The sequence below is a fragment of the Centroberyx gerrardi genome, chromosome 4 (assembly GCF_048128805.1).
Source record: "Centroberyx gerrardi isolate f3 chromosome 4, fCenGer3.hap1.cur.20231027, whole genome shotgun sequence".
Lineage (NCBI taxonomy): Eukaryota > Metazoa > Chordata > Actinopteri > Beryciformes > Berycidae > Centroberyx > Centroberyx gerrardi.
This window is the reverse complement of record NC_136000.1, coordinates 16,432,499-16,449,973: the sequence shown is the minus strand read 5'-3', so window position 1 is coordinate 16,449,973 and position 17,475 is coordinate 16,432,499. Positions and strand designations below refer to the sequence as shown.

At 40.8% G+C, this 17,475-nt stretch overlaps 1 protein-coding gene across 6 annotated transcripts in view; it reads left to right on the top strand.

Moving 5' to 3' along the window:
- The first annotated feature begins 5,444 nt into the window (after positions 1 to 5,444).
- Positions 5,445 to 17,475, top strand: part of mef2aa (myocyte enhancer factor 2aa) — a 62,718-nt gene continuing 50,687 nt past the window's right edge. For 5 of the 6 annotated variants that reach the window (XM_071927247.2, XM_071927245.2, XM_071927243.2 and 2 more), the window contains exons 1-2: positions 10,144 to 10,258; positions 13,049 to 13,178. The gene's annotated coding sequence lies outside the window, so the exon portion shown is untranslated. Of the gene's footprint in view, positions 5,551 to 10,143; positions 10,259 to 13,048; positions 13,179 to 17,475 lie in introns of those variants that run through there. The other variant, XM_078282931.1, reaches the window with a different exon arrangement.

The window sequence follows — 17,475 nt, the reverse complement described above, 5'->3', positions numbered from 1 at the left end:
TAGGCACACATTAACTCTGTTTGCCTGGTATGTTACGATAAACAAACCGCAATGGTGTACTGAATGTAATAAATGTTAAACAGTGCATGCAATTATATACTTCACATATCTGGCCCTCCGCACTGAAAGCATGCTTTGTGGACCTGAGCTCTATTTTGACAGATCGTTATTCCCCTTCCTGACCACCTAGGGTTACATTCAAAAATTAACTGTTTATGAGATGCCTAGGGTAGATGGCAGATTTTAGCCCATATTTCAATGTGATGAAAATATTAATTTTGACAGGAAAATTTCACAGTTTCAGGGAGCAGATTATACATTCAAATGCATGTGGAAAACAGGTACTGGTTTCATGCAGGCTATAGATAGAGTATGCCTTTTGGTCTGAACTAGCTTTCTCTATACCTCTCAGCTCTATTAGCTCCCCTCTAATTTCTGAGCTTTCCCTCCTTTCTGAATATTTGTTTTTCTTTTTAAACACTCATACATTCAGCCCCAGACTCTTGCAAGCTCTCCTCCTGTCTTTCTTTCCCTTCTGCCATCAATTCTTTATTCTGTTGTTGGTGCTCTTCCCATGCTCTCGCCATGGCAATGGTGAACATCGCTAAGTGTATTTGTCATAATATATTCAGGTCTTGAGAGACTGTTGTCATCTCAAGGTTTATTCCCCTCTCTGTATTGTATTCTTTGTTCACCTTTCAGGACCTTATGAAACACTTTTTTTTCCTGCACTGCATCATCTATTGTTCCGTTTGGAGTGCCCACAAAAACACTCAAAAAGACAATAAATTACGCAAGGGAGGTTTCTATGTTGGACAAGGGTTTGATAGACCTTCGTCATCAGACCTTCTGCATCCATGGAATCAAATTGTTGGATGATGAAACTCAAGTTTAGTTTGAGCAAATCGTATAAAACCAATGCTTGTCAATTTCCAAACAATAAATGCTTCTGCTTTAATTTAAACTTTTAGTCCAAGGACAACTATTCAGCCTCAGAAAAGGGTATCATTCATTTAACAGTAGTGCTGCTACGTTACAGCACCCCTAATACAAGCCCAGAATACAAGGAGAGTGTGTGTGATCACCAAGAAGTGGAGCATCAGCGGTCAGTTGTGTTTGGCTTATAATTCAACATGCTTTTAGCTGCGCTGCCTGCTGATTCAGCTGTTTCTTGGTAGGGATAGTGAATTATCTTAATCCTGTGTATCTAGGGGACACTCTCTGAAGGAGGAAGAACAAAAGAATGGCACAGATTGTATTGTCAGGCGGTGGCTTGACAAACACCACAAAATATGACTGTAACAACTCATAGATGAGTTACACTCTTAGGGTTCATTCATCTCTGGTTTTCTTTTTCTCTTGAGTGACAGGTAGGAATACTGGCATAAAACAGCCTGGATATTGTGCAGAGGAAAAATGAGTAAGGGGTCCTGTTTTAGTGCTGCAACTTTATATCTTTCTCTGTGGGAATACATTCATACCCCGCTGCTTCAGAAGGCGCAGGCAGTTTCTTTTACTCCTTGATACTGTAGTTGTTCTGAAGTAAGCTTTTCCGAGGATGGTGACAGCTTGCAGCACTGGTCTGAGAGGAAGAGAAGACAAAGCACTCTGTACTCCGAGGCTGTGTGTGATTAATGACAGAGGTGTGTGTTGCAGTGGGCACCCTCGGAGCAGCTACAGATCAGTCTTCCTGTAAGACAAATCTGACACTCACCAACCCACCGCCCCACCTGCTACCCCCTCACCGCCATCAAACCCTCAGCTCCTCACAGCCAAGTGCACTCAGCACGACATCACACTCATAAATCATCCTAAACAAAGCATGTTTAATCTGTGACGCGCAGGCCTGACACGCAAATTTATTACCTGTTGTAGGAAAACTGCATGTGCCCCACTGAGTCAAGCCTCTATTTACCTTTGAGAAACCAGTAAAATACTGGAAAGACAAAGTCTCCAACAAAGAAAGCTGATGATGGCGGTGTCTTTCGGCTGAATTCACGAGACAAAGCCCCGCTTTACTCAACCACTCCTTCAGCCTTTTCATGGCGGATGACATGCTTGCGCGACTTTCTCGACTGCACTTGCCAAAAAGATTTAGGGATTTTTCTCAAGCACATTTGTAAAACATGAATACCAAATTATCTCTTGTGGATTAGAGTTGGATAGCTGCTCTATGCCTGGTATGAGTCACAATGCTTAGTGGGAACTGGGCACCTACTACCTACAATTGCATGATAGTGTAGGTTTTTAAACATCATCCATGCAGCAATAGAGCATTGTGAAGGAATGTGCATGTTACATTGTCCTGCATGTCCATGTTCAAAAGCTGCAAATACAGACACTTCAGAATGTACTACAGCAAAAACACAAACACAAAAGCCAGTAAAAGACAAATAATATTATTCTGAGGATCACTTTCAAAGATTGAAAACATATGTACCTACAGGTCACATTACATTTCAGGTGCAATCAGTCTTTGGAGCCCAGCTAGTGTACCAACATCTAGTCAAAATGGACACATATTTTAAGAAATATGACAGCATTTGGAGCATGGAACACCATGTATTTTCTAAACACTGCCTGTAGGTAAACAGTGACAGTATATTCTGATATCTCTAGCTTTCTTGCTATATGGTCTGACAAACTGAATTACAGTAGCAATAGCTTGATGTGGAGTCATAGCTAAAATGCCAAGGAGAATTGGTTGAAAGGCAGAAATTAGAGTGGTCTCTCCCACACATTCCCTTTGGCAGACTCCCTTGATCCTGCTCCTCCTCAACATGTCTTTACACTGAAAATGGTGGGAATGTGAAGTGATGGCACCTGCTGACTGGCTAAGGCGATGTCAGGAACACACACAAATACACCCACAAACACACAAACACACACGCACACAAGCAACAGCCGGGTTTCTTTTTTGCTTATGATGCAATCATCGAATCATTTGGAAGAGTCCAAAATTCATGAATTTAGCCAAAAGTGAAGCATAAAAGTTATATCCAATAAATGGCAGAATGGTTCTCAATTATCCATTAATGTTGTTTTTTGAAAATGCAAATACAAAGAGTTTCCATTTTGTTCTTATTTTGAAAAAAAGAAAAAACAATGAATAGTTAAATCAGAGAAGGTGTCTTGCTCCATCTGAATAGATAAGGTTGTTGCTGAAAGCAGCTAATATCACCTAGCAACATATGACATTGTGAATTATTTGACAGTCATTCCAGGTGATTAATTAAATAATACTTGAAATTAGGGACAAAATGAATAATGGCAAGAGCGGTTTCATTTCTGACCTTGTTCAATTTTTAATGAGCTCAGTACGACACGGACTACATTTTATAAATGGAGCTATAGGGTCTGTGATAATTAAGGAGCGCGTGATATTATCTGGATCTCTGTACCTCTGTAGGAGAAAGGGCCCGTCCAAAACAAGCAAGACAATGGGATGTTTGGGCCACTCCACCTTGCAGCTGAAAAGTGCTCAGCAGTGTGATAAACAGAGCTGAACACATCCCGGTCCCGGGAGATCGGTGATCTCAAGAGAGATCATCAGCTCATCATAAGGACCTTTGTATGCCATCACACTCCGCCTCAAGAAGAGCAAACCTATTGCACAGTGTCAAAGCTGTGCTGCACCGCTGATATAAACAAGGGAAAAACAACAACACGCAACACTTTGGCAGTCGGTTCTATCATTAAACCACTATGACAACTTTGAAACGGCATTTATTTTCACCAAATAATTTGATTAGATCCTGTGAAGTAATGTCGTGGACCACGTTTGACCATTCCGCTTCACCGAACACCTTTCCATTGACCCACATTTAATGGTATCCTCATGGCTCTATGTGATCTGCTCCACTTTCCTCAGGGAACTGATATCATAAAGGTTTTCATTTCAAGTGTCATACCTCCACATTAACAGTTGTGTGCTATTCTATGCTATTTGGAGCTGGCAGGCCTTGGTTAGTTTTAATTACAGTGGGTAATGAGAGAAGGGATCCAGACTGTGAGACATGGAGTATTTTTAGATCCTCAACTTGATTATCTAACACATAGCTGCAGTCTGCTCAGATACAACTTTGTTGGAAGACTTTTCTTAGTGAATATGATTAATATTACTCACAATCACTCTGGACGGAAAGTTTTATCACTTTATAATCGTCTATTAAAACAGATTGTTGCATTTTTTTTAGATGCCACCCTATAACAAACCTTCTGGGTCTGAATGTTTTTGTACTCAGATTACTATAGAAAGTACTAGCATATTTGTTTCATATTCCCAATTGGTAGGATATGCAAGGAACTCCATAGTTTTCAGAGTAATTATCTCAAAATTCACTCAAACTGATGAAATCACCGGCCATACCGCAGTATGGCGTCTGTTGGCAGTATTTGCCCCATGATTGAATGTGTAGTGTGCAGCGAGTGAAGGACTAGGGATTGGAGAGGGGTGTTGAGGGCTTTTCAGAAAGGCTGTTTTAATGAGCCTCAGATAATGAAATGTTATTTCAGAACTCGGTGGCCAGATTGCAGTCTCAGAAAATTGTGTGACACAGGGATCTGTTTGTGCTGTTCTCATTTACAAAATAAACATCTATTTCTTTCCCTCACTATCATATACTAGATCAAACTTGACTTATACAGCCTAATAAAGCTCACTGCATGAGAAGCGTGTTTTAGTCCCTTTTTTAATTGGAGAGAAAGAGTGTCTGGGTCTATTTGTGGTCTGGTGCAATGCTGGAAATGCCAGCTGTCTCGCATCAAAGCCCTGCTGGAACGAACCGTTATGTGGCGCGTCCCTGCAACTTGTTGAAATACATCACTTACTATGTCATAGATGATCATTTATGGGTTTTTTTTCTTAATTTGAGAAGGCAAACTACCTCTAATGGACTTCAGAGTTTTGATTAATAAACATTTTGATTGATAAAAATTAAAGATGTGTGTTTGTATGTAATCCAAGTAAACAAAACGTTGTGTACTATGAAGATTAATGTTACTGCACAACTGGAAACCACACTACAGCACCAACCAAAGAGAATCCTGCCTGAGCCTGTGAGCATCTTCCCTACTACACTCCACTGTGTTTTAGGAAATGAAATTGTTTGCATTTTTTCACACTTTCATCCATGAATAGAAGAGGGAAAATTCCTCAACACCTTCTGCAGCTATGACTGACAGCTGTGGCTGGTCCAGAGAGCCCAGAGCCAAGCCCCGTCACATAACGCATGCCCGACATGTCTACGTCCATCTGGGGTCCTACCCTTCAAACCACTGCCCCCCTGCTCTCTCCCGGCAGAGAGACCAAGGGACGAGAGGAGGAACGGGGTGTGAAGTCGGGCCTCTTAGGGGCTCGAAGGAAAGCATCCAAAGCCAGCTGGTCTGGCTTTGAGGTAAATCAAGGGGCAGAGTGAAACAAAGGCAGGAGGAAGAAGAAGAACAGTTTTAGACAGAAGGAAAAGAAAGTCAATACTTGCAGAGAGAGAGAAAAACTGGAGAGTCTAACAGCAGGTTCTGTGAAGGCATTTGTGCAGCAACAACAATCAGGTGAGATACAGGTGCCAGGAAAGGTCTTGACTCCTTGCACATGATGAAAATGTGATGCCAAATGTAATTTAATGCCTACTGATGCTAATTCATGTTACAGTAAGTTTGCATCAGCTTTTTACAGTGAATCCAATATGCGATTTTATCTTTTGTGTGATTATGTGGGCACAAAATATTGTGCCACATGCAGCATCAAGTTCAGCTGAGGCTTATAAAACTGATACAAATCACTGCCTCAGTTTTTGTGATTAAAGTAAAGCATTTTCGCTCGTATATCTTTTTGTACTGTATGAGTGTCTGTTGAGGATGGGGGGAGCATTATGCATGGAGGGTTTCCTCTCTGTATGTGGACACAAAAGTGCTGCTAAGGAGATGCTGAAAGCAATTTCATGGCATGGATGACACAGTGTCATGACATGACACTGTTGTCAGATGGCATCAGCCTGAGCTCACATCAACTAAGAACCACTAGATCATGGCAGAAACTTTACTGATTGAAATTTCTCCAACAAAACTGGGGACTAGTTCTTTGTAATTTATTTGTCATGACTGTTATAGTCTATTGCTATACACTGCACTGGAATGGATAAATGGAATAACGTGTATGCACCCTTGATAAAAGTGACCATTTAGTCACTTAGTAATCAAATACAGCTTTCCGCTGGTTGTAGAACAAATTGTAATAATGACACTTACCTGTGTTGTACAGCACTTAGTGATACATTATTAAAAAAGGTATGTGTAGAATTCTATCATTAATATATCACTGGCATATCATTGGTTGAGGTCATGAATTTGAATGCTAAAATAGCTGCTGCTGGTACAAACAATTGCACAAACTCTCTGCTTTGTGCTCTGTTTCATTTTGTCTAATCCACTTGGTCACATTAGGAGTTCTTGGGATTGACGGGTCGCAAGTCCTCAGAATCTCTAATAGCAAGTTACACATAAAAAACAGCAGGTGGGAAGCAATTATATCCTGCTAGAAAGCAGCTGACTCTGGCAATGAAAAGTGTTTGTTGTAATTTATTTGGCAATGACATGGAGAGAAAATCCTACACTCATTTACATCATAGAAAAAAAGAGCAGCAGAGAGAGAGAGAGAGAGAGAGAGAGAGAGAGAGAGAGAGAGAGAGAGAGAGAGAGACCAGTTACAGAGACAAAGAGCAAGAAAATGCACCTTCTGAGTCAATAAATGTATAGAAATAAGCAGATTTTAATGAGGGGTTTAAGTGAGAGATTGATTCTAAGGATTACTTCACACCTTGAAAAAAATGTTTTCTCAACATCAGCCTGTTAATTTAGCTTAGTGAGATATCACTAGTATGAAGAAACAGGTTTAATCTGCCAGGTCCTATTATTTGTATAAAGGCAAACTTTTCTATACCACCTTAATAGGATGGCTGAGTAAAATATCATGCAATACACAGAGCTTATCATGAAAAATGTGTGTAAACTGTGGACTTTCAGAAGATTGCGATATCTAACACATTGTCTCCATAAGTCATGAGAAAGCTAAATTGAAATTATGTTGAATCAGTATAAATTATAGGCCTCCGTCATGTAGAAAACATTAAAGAAAAGGTGAATAAGTGATGAGTCTCTCTCAGTTTCAGGGAAAGCCAAAGAATTCTATAAAACTAGGATGGCATCACCATCACCTCTTATGGAGAATTATGCTTAATTTATACTTGAACGGTAACGGTGCGTGCAGAGCTGCACAAGGCGTCTGCAGGGTGTAGACACCCTGTGCAGCAGGAGAGGCTCTACAGATGCTCTGTGCACATCTAGAAAAACGTAACTACACTCCAGGGGCCGCAGACACTGCAAATATGTTCATTGGCTTACCAGAGAGGTGAGGCGGATGTTGCGGTGAAAACAATACTTCACGTTCGTTCTGGCACTATATACTTGACTCATCCAAGATGGAACAATTTGGGGAGAGTTTAGTGGAGCAGGTTTGCTGGTACTGAAATCTCTATGACCCATCTTCTAGAGATTGCAAAAAAAGTGTAACCATATATTCCTGGAAAGAAATCACCAAAATTCTGCAATTTGATACTTAAGAATGCACCAGAAAGTGGAAAAACCTTAGAGACAGGTTTGTTAAAACAAAGAAAAAGCTAGCTAAAACAGCAGCAGTACATGCTCTGTGACCTATAGGTGCAATCAGGGTGCAATACTATAAAGGACTGGTGCAGACGCAGATGGGAGTACTGTAAATCAAGAATTACTGTGGACAAGGATAGTTCCCTTGTTGGACAAGTATTTACATGTTTACTTATTTCTTTTTGAATTGGCATGCATATGTGATGCATATATAAGGTTGGATTTGATTAGATGCTACCCTATGAAGTCATGTCATGGACCACGTTTGACCATTACGCTTAACTGAACACCTTTCACAGTTCAAGCCTCAACAGGCATAGATGGTAGAAAATAATGGGCAAAGTGACTTCACCCATTGACTTTCTACTGGTCTACTGGTCATGTATTGTATTTTTGGAGCCAGAGTTTGTGCAATAGAGCAAAAGGGTGGAGCAGGTGGAGCCAGGGTGAAGCATACAACTGCAGGAAGAGCCAGCCCATATTGCCTAACATGCTCATCAAGCATGCCCTGTGTAGCTATCATTGCCAAGAACAGGATTATACCTTACATGCACTGAGACGCAAATATTTTCCTAATGGCACAATTATTTAAAAAAATCACCAGAAATTAAGACATACGAAGAAATGCAATTAGCTATTTAACTTCTTCTAGAAAAAAATATTGACATCATATTTCAACATAGAAGATGGGCCTTGGTCCCACTGACCTACAGGATATTGAGGTGTGTGGCATTTTAAGCTGTTCTGCAGCCAGCAAATACCTGGTAATAGAGGGATCTGATCGTCTGTCCCAGGACGTCTGCATTGGCTTCAACAGCCATGGCCAGTTGTGGCTCCTTGGCCCTGAGGAGTCCAGAGGGACAGCGGGCCTTCTCCCTGAGGGTAACTGGTTACAAAAGGTGATACAACAGAGATAGATACAGTAGCAGTCATACTTTCTCAAAACATTTTTTTCTTTATTAGTGAGCATGGACTGTAATGTAAGAGGATGTTTCTCCAATAAAGCACTAATTACTTTTTCAAAGTGAGATCAAAAGGAATCTTGCATTGTTTTACGATTCAATCAAATCACTAAATCTGTTTGCACATAAACCTGGTTATGACTGTTATTTGCTATTGCAGAATCGCATTACATAGCCAGGGCTTGGAGTATTTTCAAACTTAAGTAAGTTAGCCTATGTTTCGTGACTGTAGCAGTATGAAATTACAGCCATCACTCAAAGTAACCAGTAATGTGTACAACTTGTGTGCAACTTCCCCAACTCCTCTGAGCCCCTCTGAATAGTCAGATAAACTGGGGAAAAGTTAAATGATATCTGTAAAATAGGTAAATAAATTATATTACCCTGTAATAAACTAAGGTTATTATTTCTTGTAACCTGGAAAATTTGCCAAATTAAATTAGTAGAATAGATTCCCTTGTGCATCTCCTTATTGCTAGTTACTCCAGCAGCCTGTCTATAGTCACTTGTTCGCTTAATCGAGTTGGTTTTGCCAGTCTCATACAGTATCATACTGTGCACTAAATATGTAACTGCAACAGTAGATGTTCATCGTGTTGGATTTCTATCGCACCTGCTTCTTTAAGTCCCAGTGAAAACAGTCCGAGGCCGGCACCACACCTCCTCCTCAGATCCTGCATTTACACGTGACATTTCCATATGCGAGTCAAACACATCCCGCCTTCCTTCTCTAATTGGCTGCTCAAGAGACGCTGAGGGTTTCAATTGGATGAGCGAAGCGCCCTTTAAGCCAAATTCCTTTGCTGTTGTCTTAGAGAAATGACGTCAGTTGTATCTAATGTGATGAGGCTGCGCCGAGTAATTTGGGAAAGTAGTTGTCCGAATCAGAAATCACACTGTACTTTGAATAAACACATTATATGCCAGAAGTTATTATCAAGCTTCAAACAGACTGACTAATGCCTTAAGCTTTTCCTATATATGTTTTTTGTGCCTATGGTGGAAAGGTTTAGTTCTAGCAAAGTTTCCTTCACTTTGTCTGTTATGAATTATTACACTGTAGTTGCCTCACCCCTCTGTCTTGAGTTAGAGCAAAGCGGTATTACGAAAAATATGACATGAATCAAATAATAGAAATAGATTTAAAATCCGTGTGTGAAACGATAAGGCTGTATTCTAGTCCATGCACTATCTACCTTATGTGAGAAGCTCTTATCCCCAACATTTAAACTCGGCTTCATTTCAGCTTTTCAGTTATCTTTTTTTTTATTTTTTTTGTATTTTTTTTACTATTGTGATTATGTGTACGGAGTGAACTGTTTTCCCCCTGTTTGACAGTTTTACTACTTGTTCTAATGTTTTGACGGAGAGCGAGAGAGAGATTGAGTGTGTGTGTGTGTGTGTGTGTGAGAGAGAGAGAGAGAGAGAGAGAGAGAGAGAGAGAGAGAGAGAGAGAGAGGCTATTCGTCAGATCAGGGGAGGAGTCTCTCGCTGACAAGAGGGAGTCTGGCTTTTCTGAGTTTGTCAGCTCCCCCCTAAAATAGCAGTCAGTGTGTAAATGTGAACTGAAATTACGTTTATCCAGCGGAGCCACCGATATAGAGTGTCTATATACAGCGACTGACTTGGGAGTAAAGGTGAGTAACGGAAATAGAAACAATGTTGCGGAGTGTGGCAGCAGTACAGTAAGTGAGGGAGAAAAGGCGCAAGAGGGAGACGTAGAGTGGATTTGGGAGACGGAGACGTTATCTGTGTATCTGCTGTACGGGGGACATGCACAATATGAGATTATGCCTCTCCAGTATGTAAATACTGTGCAGTGGCATTTAACAACATTCACGTTTAGTTATCGATAAGCTTCCACGCTCTAAATGTCTAAAGGTCTGTGCGGGTCCGGTCAGACCGCGCGCTGTTGATGTCAGTTAATAGCGAGAAACTTTTATAGGATTCATCGTAAACAGTGATCCGCCGGTGAGCTCTTTAGGTCCTTCAAGATGGGGCGATTTGTGAATTATTATCATAAAACCCATAAAGTGTTTATTGTGGGAGCGAGATTGTGAAATATTGAGGTTACTTTGTAATGTAAGGCTTTTATTTTGGCAAAAATAGTGATAAATGTGTGTTTAGTTGTACTGTAGAACCATCACAACAACAGTGAGATACAATCCGCCTAACGGCAATAGGAGTTGAGGACTTGAGGAGAGTTTACTGTAAATAGTATGTTGTCTTTTTAACAACACACTACGCAACTTTTGTAATACGTAGGCTAGAGAAAAGCCGACAGGAGCAGTAGGCTTTATTTACTACATTTAATGTGTTGCATACGTGTGTGAATGGTTGTAATGCCAGTAAAATAAATGCTTGACATTATTGGTGTTGAAATCTAGATGGTGCTGGTCAGCTGGTGCACCGTGGTGTCGCTAAACTTGCTTTTTGCATGCTTGTCAGGCCATACATGTTCTCAGCAGTGTTGTTTGAATGTGTAGAACAGAATTTTACATGGCAAACCTCTGTCAGTTTAAAGTATTTTAAGGGTGAGTCAGACCTAATTCATCATTATTTTGAAAGTTGTCTTTTTTTTTTTACATGGTTAAAGTGCCTATACTTGGTAGAATATTATCTGAATAAGCAAGTAAACAGTCCAGTCATGACAGAAGGCTTAAGTGTAGTTTATAGGGAGTATAGTTTTAAGGGAGATGATGGGGGGGGGGGGGGGGGGGGGGGAATTAAGTTGAAATAAGCTCAATCTTCTCTATCTGATGAATTAATGCTAAATGTTTTGGAGATCATTTTTGTAGGTCTGCTCACACATTATCTGGTAATGTGGGACAACACATAGTAAATTGAAGATTAGCTGGCTCTGTGACTATGCATGACACTGTGGTATATAACTCAACATGAAGGGGACTGAGCCTGTGAGTGTGAGTCTTTGCTGTCTCGTGGTTCTTTGACTCCGTTTGAGACTTGTGACCTTAACCCCTGTCCAGAGTGGGTAATGGCCAACAGTAACCTGACCTTCTCAAGTGTTTCTCTCCAGGTCAATTAAACACCATGCACTTATCATTTATACTGTAGCTAAGTAGTAATTTTCTTTTAATTTTAACAGACAGGAAAATGCCATTCACAAAACTCTAGGATTTTTCTCCATAGTACTTCTCTTTTCTTTCTTTTTACAAGTTATTAGAATGAATTTGGTCTTTGGTAATTTGTGGTTGCCTAACATGTTGCAATATGTGACGTGTGATTCCTGGAATTGTATGGATGAATGCAAAATCCTCAAGTCTCAATTTGTTTCTAGAAGTACGCACAAAGTGTGGACCGGCATAAATTTAAGCTGTAAATTAAAGCTGTAATTATTCAAAAATAATTGAAAACATGTGGTTTTAGCAGTGTACAGTGAACTGCAGTATGAAGTTTATAGCATCTTCACTTGGCTTCCACCCCAATAGTAAATATATTACCACTTACTTTATATCCCCCAGCGATCAGATGGAACAGATGAGGAATTTAAATCATTTTCCAGGCGTTGTGGCCTCAGTATTAAAGCATACCTACGCATATTTTTCATTGTCTGTTTTACCTTACCATTGTTCTGATGGCATTTACATTACCATGCCAGTAGGTTGCCAGTGATTTCTAAAGCAAAGCAGTAAAGCACCCTCCAATCTGCAGTCATTAGCTTCTGCGCTGCCCCAGGCCTAACCAGTAATGGGCCTTGTTGCTCATGGTCCGCGTCACGTGAGCTCTTATGTCTAATGTGTGGATGAGAGGTTCTGTCAATGCTGCAGAAATGAATATCATTTTAACAATTTATGTTGCGTATTAGTCAAAGGAATTAATGTGATGTCAGGGAAAATACAGATCTAGCCATCGTAAATGTCTTTTTCATGCATGCGCTGAACTGTTGCTATTCAAATATTGTACCTTTGCCGTTATCCAAACACACAGTGAGTCATTTGAGAAGCATGAGAATATGATCATCACCCTGAAACATGCAATGATCTTGCAATACTATACAAGATAGACGCATGATATGGGACTTCTATGATGACTACCACTGCACACAATATTGTTTATGAAATGTTTTAGCCTTGTTACATTTGTAAGCCTTGTTATGTTTGTGTGTCCTGCATGCCTCTGCAAATGTGCATCTTATGGTATTTTAGTATAAGTTCTCAGTGGAAATGGGGGAATGAGAGGTGGTGACTGGTGTGAGGAACGGGCAGCTGCAGCATCTTTTACTGCACTCCTCATAGCACTTCAATCTCACAGGCTGGTCTCAGCTTCTCCTTCCAGGAGAAATGTGGAGTGTGTGGGCGAGTCGGATCTGCAATTAACGCTGGTTGTCAGAAAGAGAATGCTGGCGTTTACACGATGCCTCTGAATCACTGAGTGAAACTCTTTCTCCTCCATTCTCCTCCTCCCAGGACATTTTCCCGAGGAGGACAAAACGCCAGAAAGCTGAAAGAAAAGGATACAGTGAAGGAAAAATAAACAAGAGATAGGAGCTGAATATTCTTGGTCCAGTAAAGAGGACAGCGATTCTTTGATCGTTTGGTAAGCCAAAATGTTCTTTTATACTGTAAATTCTGCAGCAATATTACAACAATTATATATTTTACAATTTTGACATGATTTTGAGTCTGTTCTTTGAATCTGTATGCCTTATTTTACCATATTTTGTGCAACATTGAAGTGACGACTGTACAAGGCTGGTTGTTATTACTAAGTTAGACCACTATATGTTGTGCAACTGAGCTGATGTCAGTTGCAGTTGTCTTATAGAGCTAGAACATATTGAATACTGTTTTTTGTTGTTGGTAAGATATAAGCTATAATAAGCTACTTAAGTTAATAGCTATGTTTAAACAGGGAATAAATCAAATATCAGAAATGTGTCAGATCTCTAACAAAAAACAACTGCATGCTTCGAGGTGACAGCAGACTCTTTTTGTCTTTGAAGTAAATAATTGTCTTGCTATTGATCTCTCATCTCACTCTTTTTGTAACCATTTACACAGCTCATTATTATTCTCAATTTTTTTGTGTTAAGCCATGCACTTCAGATCACTGGCATGGATAACAGTATCACTCAGTGTCCATTTAACGTTCTCTTTAACTAACAAAGGCCTCTTGGCAACGTGATTCATTGTTTATTGGAGCTCCATCATCAATATGGAGATTCCAGCGTTCTCCTGTGAGACCTGGAGGCTGGATGCAGAATCTTGAGCCCAGCAGATAATGTTTTAGACCACAGTTAACTCCAGTCCCCTGTAGACTAAGGGGAAAGTACTTGTACTACTTTTCATAAACAAATAGCTGTCCTGTTAATGAAGCTATTTTCTTTACACCAAACCATGGAAATATATTGTTTGATTATTCCCATTTTAGTACAGTAACCCAACAATCAGAACTGAACTACAAATTCAGAGCTTTTGTTGGGTCTCTGTTTGACCAGAGGACCACATGTTTTTTTTTAATGTTTAATGCTAAATGGGTCACCTTAGGATAAGGGTAACATGTTCTACAAACACGCAAATTCATAATTTCAAATTTCAAAAGTCTACAAAATGTAATCTGTTTTATCTTGCAAGTATCAGGAGTGCGGGCGGCACGTTGACTCATTAGTTAGTGCTGTCACCTCACCACAACGAGGTCCTGGGTTGGGTTCCCAGCCCTGACCCTCTCTGTGTGGTTTGCATGTTAGGCAGCCCCTTAATGTGCTGTGATGATGACTTCGAAACCATTGCCATTAACATCCAGAGCTGGCACTGAATGTCAGATAACATGAACTTGCTAAATGCTACTTTCTTTCTGACATGGAGTTGAGGTTCCAAAGTTATAGGAAGTTCCATTTAAACATTACAGTACAGTGCTAGTACAGTCTTTATTGCATTAAAAAGGAATGGCATAATGAAATGTAATTTTCAGACATCATTGAGTCAATTGATAGCACTTGTCTTTATAAGTGCCTATTTAAGCTTTACTAAAATATCTGTAATTCAATTAATGGCATAATGAATGCAATAAAATCATAGAAAGCCCTCAGGTGGAATAACTGAAAACTCCACTGACTGTTGGAAACTCTGTTGAGAATCGCCACTATCCTTTAGGTATCAGAAACAGTAGTGGCTTAGGTCGTCTAATAGCCTGGTGTAAGCTAGTAGGCTGAATGTATGACTCGCTGAGACACTGTTTGTCTAGCAAGACAGCTAGCAGTGACCTTTCAACTGTCCTGCCCTTGACTGAGACCTCTGGTGGTAAGCCACCCCATTTGGTCCACTCAGCACATGTGCTGCTGAGCAGGGCAGAGCGGCTTAAGGCTGCACCGTCTTTTCCTGTCTCCCCTGCTCTTCCAAACGAGGCCTGACTGGAGGTCTCCTCACCCTGGGCTGCGCAGGAAAATCAGCAGTAAGATCCTCCAGCAAAGCAACAGTCTAAATCTGCTGTTAATCCTCTTTCACCACTATGATCCTAGTCTCTCCCTCACTCCACATCCACACTGGTCCTCACCGGGTCACTTAACTCTCAATACAAACAAACTTATTGTGTTATACTGTAGTTTTAGACCTGTAGCCGTAGTAGTATCCTGAGATAACATCACAGTTATATCTTATAGTTTAAGACTTAAATTCTCACAGTAATGTCACATTATAATGTGTGTTTATCCTATATATATTAAGCACAACACATACTTTCTTGTGCCCCCGGTTGCTGGCTATTATGTTAAGTTTCAACATGCCACATTCTCTGATGTGAGGAAAGAATAGCACATGCAAGTGTGGTTTGCGAGGGCAGACTGTGGAAACATGTGGTGGAGCAAAGGTGATGGCTTTGAGAGTCAAGTCATTTAGCACCTTTGTTAAGGTGCCTTCTCCTTCTTCTTTGACTTTCTGGAGTGCAAGCAAAACCACAGAATCATGCTGTGCATCATCTCGAAAGTGTCTGAGCCACACTACAAGACATACAACCCAAAAATATGTGTACTGTGGTTTGGCTATAGTTATTGTTTTTCAGCTTGTTGTTGTTTACATGAAACTTGCATCTATGGGCATGGAGACACGATAATAGCTGATGACTACGCTACTGCACAATACTGTAGAGATGCATATTAAGTTTAATCATTCATAGGGCAGAGTTGATAGTTGCATTGTGCCTAGGAAGTTAAGAAAGACATCTCTTTGCTGAGTTGCATTTTAACTGAATTTTAATGAGACTTTGAAAAAACATAAATCAAAGGAATATATTAAAATCTAATTTACTAGATCAAAAGATCTCCTGTGATTGCTAATATACCCCACTGTATTGAATTTCTGATGCTCTACTGTACGTCTTAAAAAGCATCGCTCACTGGAGAATTAAGTTCTCTGGCTCTGCACAGAGGCAGTACTAGGCAAGTACTAGCATCATGAGCAAACAAACTAACAATGGAATTATGTACAAAGTAAACTTTCTTCAAAGTCTGGTAAGCCCTGCTTGATGAAACATTACATATTTGTGTCACTAGGATAAAACATTATCTTAAAGAAAACCATGTGCTACATTGTTACTGAATGCTAAAGCAGTCAAATCTGAAACGTCAGTTACAGCCTTTATCACCATTTTATCTAACTTTCCATATGGCACCCATACCGTGAAATAGAGTCCATATGAACAAGTGTTTATGAATGGCTGGTGTAGTGAATGCAGCTGTAGGACCTGTGGGTCACAGTCCCTACAGCGAGCCCATTTAGTAAGTCCAGTAGCTGCTGGTAGGAGGAGTTGGGTCTCCTGCAGCTGGACTGGCCCTGTGGCCCCGTGGGCTGCAGGAAGGGGGCCTGGCCTGCGATATCCTTGTTTTTCTGTCTGTCTGAGAAGCCCTCCGAACCAGGACAGCTGGGGGGATGTGATTCCTCCCATTATCCTGCAGCGCACGCCAGCCTTATGAACAGGGAAGGGAAGTGACCCAGCAGCCCCCTCTGCTCTGGAAGCTGCTGTGGTCCACCGCAGGGCTCAGACTGCAGTTCAAAGTTGTGCTCCTCTCTGCTGTGAGGGGCTTTGCTCTAGCAGCGTGAACACTGCATTGTCTTATGCGTTTTTGTTTTAGCTACAGCACGAGCACGTGCAGTCATTTCTGCAAATGAGGCTCAAAACTACAGCATCTTTAGATCTTTTTCCAACAATTCTTATATAGTAGACTGAGATATATGGTGATTATGCGGTGTATACAGTGAAAGCAGATTCAGGATGATAAAAGTGTCTTGACCTCACCCACTTTAGGAGAAGTGTAAGCCGTGTTAGGAGATATCATTTTTACAAGCCATGACATCATCCCTGGGCCTTAACAGTTCTGGCAGCATCCTAACAGGGAAAACATTACACCACTCTTTCAGTAACAGTTTCAAAATCACTCTGCATGCTGGTAACAGTCAAAACAGGTTATTACATGGAAAAACGTGTCTTTTCTAATCAAGGACATTCATACAGTATTGCCATAGCATCCTCAGCCTCTAGAGCCCAGCTCTCTGCAGTGTGACTGTGATTGTGACTGAGGTGTTGAGTCTGCCCGCTGTTTGTGCGTCTGCCCGTCTGTCTTCTCCCTCTCTCCCAGGCCACTTTCCATCTGTGTGCCGTGGGCTGCGAATCCAGGTGAAAATGGTGTAGTGTTACCGCCGGTGAGCTGTTGCCTGCCTGTATTCATGTCAGACTGTGTTGCTCTTGATTTTGTTCCCCTCCCCTCAACCTCTGTCACTGGTCCAACTGCCAGGGGTGTTCAGAACATGTATAGGGGCGGGGGAGGCATCCATCATCGGCCGCTGGGCCCCACTCAGGGCCACAGGCTATCAGCGAACAGTTTGACTGAAAAGATTCCTGG